The following is a 5872-nucleotide window of genomic DNA, read 5'->3' as shown; positions in this document are numbered from 1 at the left end:
GGCACTTAACATGGAGTTCACGGCCCAAGAAGTTCCTTGGCCGTGAACTCACTTTCCTCATTGTTTTGAAATGATTTTGGTGTCCTAAACATGAAATGAAGGCTTCTAGTTCGAGTTCTAAAGCTTTGAGGGTCATTGGAACCCTTTAGGACCTTAAAATGGAGTTTACTCCCCAAGTGTTCTTGGGCGGTAAACTCCCAAATCTTGGGTTATTAATCCGATTTCGATGTTTTCTAGTCGTATACACACTAGCATACAAGTCTAAGGTAGTTACAAGTCACGGGGAAAGGACTAGGTAGCATTTAAGCCACTTTTTGGAGTTTACTCCCCACGAACGTTCTTGGGCGGTAAACTCCCGAATCTTGCAGATTTGCTATGTAATTGGCGTTTCTAAACACAATCTAAGCTATATAAAATAACTAGATCGAAGTACTCATAATTTGGGATAAAAACCCCAAGATCCGTGAGAGAGAATTTTGGCTTTTCTCTAATTGGAATTCAACTAATGAACAAATTTGGTTCAGAATTCTATTTATAGTCCTAAGATATTTTTGGCAGAAAATATTTTTATTTCTGGAACGAACTCTAATGTCCTAGAGTATTGGAATAACAGTGTTGCACAAAACCCTAGTGCATCCACTCTCCTAATATCTCCTTAAGTGTAAAATCCTGAAAACTGCCAAACTTATACTCGAAATCTGAGTTTTCACTGTAATTGTTCTACTTCTATTGGCTTCAAATGGTTTGTTCAGAATGGAAATTTCGGGTTGTCACACCTATCAACCACCTGAACATCATATAACTGATAAATAAAGAAAATGCAAGAAAAATGGGAGGATAAAAGATGAGACTCAATCCAAATATTACTCCATAAATTTGTATGTTGACTACCACCAACCCGAATTTGACAAAAAGACTGCAATTTAGTCCTATCATCACGAAGTTGATCAATAGACAAAATTATACCCTTCCGAGGACCTGAAAACACCACCCATGGAATGATCTCAACATCTACCAGCCACCCATGGATTGCCTTAATAATCAAAACCTACAACATATCTTGGTAATGAGAAAATGCCAACGACACTGGAACAACATACCATGTTTACCGAAAATAGGTTACCAAATCCTAAGTCACCCGCATAATTATTGGCGAAAACTCTAGACTAACTAATCCAATGCAACTTCCACTCCCCGACCTCTGCACCCCAAAAAACCGAGTATTCAAAACTTCCAAAGCCTTAAGAACCATGATAGAAACTAACAACAGAGACATCTAATAAGGATTGATATTCATAGGGAATGACTTAATAAGAGTAAGTCTACCTCCAATTGACAAAATCTTCGCCTTTTCACCATGCCAAGTTAGACTTGAACTTGTCAATAAGAACCATCCATGCTTGGACCCGGTACATCTCCTTACCAACCGGAAACCGAAGTAAATGAAAGGAAGTTTAATAACAGCGCACTTAATCACTCCATCCACATGCTCAACATTTACAAAAAGGACCCAGTTCCAAACAATTTACTCTTCAGTAAGTTGATCATAAGGCCTGAAACAAGAAAAAAACAACATAAAATCCGCAATATACATCTAGAATTTTTTTAAGACCAATCACAATGGAAAACCGCATCAGGAGCATAAAAGAAGTTCGAGACATCACCTCACTGTCACCTAGCTAGCCGAAACTATAACATCTCGATTTTCAACATAAGTTTTTTCATTTTTATTTATTCAAATATATCATAGTATAATTACATTATGCGGAAGACGTGATGCGAATGTGCATGTGTACAGTTGAGCTATGCCATTCTCACGATTCGAGGAAATACCTGAAAACATTTATAATCAACTGGGTAAGCACAAAGCTTAGTGAGTTCTCCAAAATACCATACACCACAATAAATATACAATACATACACATAATGTCCTTCAACATAAAGCTAGTCAGCTCATTTTGCCTTCAGCAAAAAGCTAGTCTGCCTCTTAGCCTTCAACATAACATTGGTTCGCTCGAGTCTATTGGCCTTCAGAACAAGGCTGCTATGCCCTTAACTCCCATATAATATATCAACACATATATAGAAGACAAACAATCCAACATAACATGTAACTAACTATACTAGTCTAATTGCCTAATTACATACTACACGGGTAACTACATCCTAACATACAAAGGATACATACTAGAGTATACAGTATAGTGAGAAAACTCACATAGACAATTCCTCAGACGATTAACAGCCATATGGAGGATCCAACTAGTGAGCAACGCGCCTAACCTATAATACTATAACTTATTAATCTCTATGGCAATACAAGCTAGGTCTTTCATTAATTCCAATGAGTACATAAAGATTTATCAAATAAGGAACAACAATGTAAGATCATATTATATTTAGGGTCCGTTTGGTATACTGAGTATACTGTTTGGAGTTCTCACTTTAAACACCTATCTAGATCTAGCCGAGACATCATTCCCGTAAGTAGATCAATTAGTATTATAGCTGGAATCATTGTTAAATCTTATCTATACATTCATAATAATGACTATAAATATAAATATAAGTTACACGTAAAGCATAGTAAGTGCAACTTAACTTACAGGAATTTCTAGCGAAAACCAGGAAGATCACAGGTAGGGCTTTGACCCGAAAGCTTCTACTTCTCTGGCTCTCCGATGCTCCAGAGCTTCACTAAAGTAAAGCTTCTCAAATCCCCGAAAAATCCTCAGAACTAGAGAGAGAGAGAGAGAGAGAGAGAGAGAGAGACGTGAGAAATTGGCGTGAGAATGAAAGAAGGCTTAAAGGGCTATTTATAGGCATTTCGGGGGAGGCGTGTTACACCTACCTATCCAGGTGCACCGCGCCTACCTACCCAGGCACGTCGTGCCTATTGGTAGTTAGGAAGGACGGCTCTTGGGTGTGACACATGGCGGCTTCTGGCTGGTTGACACAAGTAAAATCTTCAATCTTCAAAAAGTTGTATATTTCGCATACGAGCTTCGTTTTCTACGTTCTTTATATCCACGCGTAGCTATAGATGAGTACTACAAATTTAATTTAGACTTTGTCGGTTAATTCTCATCCGATCTTAATTTTAACAGTCTATGAAGATTACACTGCAAAAACCCGTGTAAAATTCATATATTCTTCATACGGACTATGTTCTTGACTGTATTATATCGATGGATTGATATTTAGGAGATCTTCAACTCTCTTTTACATTGTTTTGGCTAACACTCAACCGATCTTAGTTTCAATTTCTGTGTCGGACATTGTTGCACTGAAACTTCAAAATATCATAACCTCCTCATACGAAGTCAGATTTGGACGTCCTTTATATGCATGTTTTCGCTTTTACGATTACTACGACTTTCTTTTAGATTGCTTAGGCTAATAAGCAACCTATCTTCAATTCACTTTTTACGATACATTTTATCGTATAGGGATGAACTTGGAACTTCAAATAATCATAACTTTTTCATACGAAGTCATATTTAAGCGTTCTTCATATCTACGAAATTCGTATTGACGTCTCTACATGTTTATGATAATTACTTTAGCTAAAAAGTAATATATATCTACTTCGAATTTTATAAACAAACGTTTATATTAATTTCTACTGTAAAGGAAAAATAGGGTGTTACAGAAACCCATAAAAGGTGTTGGTCACCTTATTCATATGGAGAGCAATGTGTACTCATTCCATGGCTAAAATGAAAAGAAAAGGCGAAAGCGGATCACCCTCTCAAAACCATGCTGAACCATGAACTCGGGTAACTGTTCACCGGAACAGACGCTCCAGCCGACATAAGAGGACATATAATCTAGTTGCACTCCTGTGCCAAATATATCGAACCCAATAATCCCAAGCCTCTGAAAGATACCCCAAAGACAATGAATCTATACCTTCTCGAAATCAATTTTGAACACCATTAATTGTTTTTGTCGTGCCTTACGTCGTCCCACTATCTCTTTAATCATTAAAGGACCATCAAGGATCTAACGGCCTTGAATGAACGCCAACTTCTCCAAACTAATCACCAAAAGCTATCATCTCATACAACCTATTAGCCAAAAGATTGTCAATAATCTAATATTGACATCCAATCAAACTAATATGATGGAAATCCTTAATGGATTTCAGATTAAACACCTTTGAAATTAGAGAGGTGAAAGAGAGATTACACTCATTAGTTGCATGAAAGTAACCAATCCAACTCACGGCATCCTTCACAAGCAACTCCCAATAGTGCTTAAAGAACGCAAACGTGAAAACATCCATCTTCTTGATCTCCTCATGTGAGAAAAGTAACTCCAAGAAAATATGTTGCTCTTGAGACAGAGTCTTGAAAAAACGAAGGACTAAAAGCATATCGGTCACCATATGATCGAGTAAATAAGAAACAAAAAAATAGGACATTTGTGATTTCAACTCGTATTCAATGATTATTAATGATATTTTGTGAACAAAAGTAAATATTTCATTATTTTTATTGTATTTTTATTAAATCAATAATATTTTGCTAAAGAAAATAAAGAAACAATTTATGATGTTAATCTTGACTTAATGTATAAATAACAAATTTAGAAAGCTTTTAAATGATTATTAATGATATTTTGTGAACAAAAGTAAATATTTCATTATTTTTATTGTATTTTTATTAAATAAGAAACAAAAGAATAGGACATTTATGATTTCAACTCGTATTCAATGATTATTAATGATATTTTGTGAACAAAAGTAAATATTTCATTATTTTTATTGTATTTTTATTAAATCTATAATATTTTGCTAAAGAAAATAAAGAAACAGTTTATGATGTTAATCTTGACTTAATGTATAAATAACAAATTTAGAAAGCTTTTAAATCCTATCTCTGTAAAGATATCCTCTCATTTTGCCTTCATTACGTTTTTTTTACAAATATCTTATAAAACCTCATTATTTAGACAATAATTATTAAAATGAGGATAAAAATGAAACACCGATGAGGGTCCAGAGAAGGAGCAAATAAAATAGTAATTATCTAATTGCAAAAACTCTTGTTTGTCAAGAATGGGATTCGAACCCATGCCCTTTCGGACCAGTACCTGAAACTGGCGCCTTAGACCAACTCGGCCATCTTGACGTTTACAATAATTTCGAAGTAAGGATTATTTAACTTTTAAAACTTTGGATTTAATTTATTTATTAACGAAATCTAGTACCACCGATCTTAGATCACTTATGTAGGTCACTTTGGGAAACTCCATAAGATCGGATGAAAGTACACATCAAAAAATAGCAACTAGTAAACTCTCAATATTTTACAAACAAAACATTAAAATTCAAATAAAATAAAAATAGAATTGGTTCAAGTCAAAATAAGTCATTTATAAGCATTCTAAGATATCAAAATTTGAACCCCAATAAGGCTAGATAGGATAAATTTTATAATTATTGAACCATAAAACTTACAAAAGTTAGTATGGAGATAATGTTAAAGATAAGATCAAAAGAATATTAACTCGAGTTTATTCTCAAAGTATCATAATTTTCTATCAGGAATAATTTTCTAAATCAATGTAAAATCATAACTAAAATCAATGTAAAATCATAACTAAGAAGAGGTAAATAGTGTTGGAATAATTTTACTTTCAAAAATGAATTCCCCCACCCTCAGTTTTTAGCACGGAATTTGTGTAGAGACCCATTTTTATAACAAACGGTAAATGCGAAAGTAAGATATCTCAAGATTAATCGTGTTTTTGGAAGTATGAACACGAAGAACATATTATGAGTTCATAAAAAATATTAAGAACAAAGAGAGAATAATATTTATATTCATGAAGAACATGATGGGAGAGAAACTCTCCCTGGGTGGAA

General features: G+C 34.2%; 1 non-coding gene across 1 annotated transcript; it reads right to left on the bottom strand.

Annotated features, from left to right (window-relative positions):
* Positions 1 to 5054: 5054 nt before the first annotated feature.
* On the bottom strand, positions 5055 to 5135 carry TRNAL-CAG (transfer RNA leucine (anticodon CAG)). The gene has a single exon. It is a non-coding gene; the product is annotated as a tRNA-Leu (tRNA).
* Between the last annotated feature and the right edge of the window lie 737 nt (positions 5136 to 5872).

The sequence above is a fragment of the Lactuca sativa genome, chromosome 4, assembly GCF_002870075.4.
Source record: "Lactuca sativa cultivar Salinas chromosome 4, Lsat_Salinas_v11, whole genome shotgun sequence".
Lineage (NCBI taxonomy): Eukaryota > Viridiplantae > Streptophyta > Magnoliopsida > Asterales > Asteraceae > Lactuca > Lactuca sativa.
This window is presented reverse-complemented; position numbering and strand designations above follow the sequence as displayed.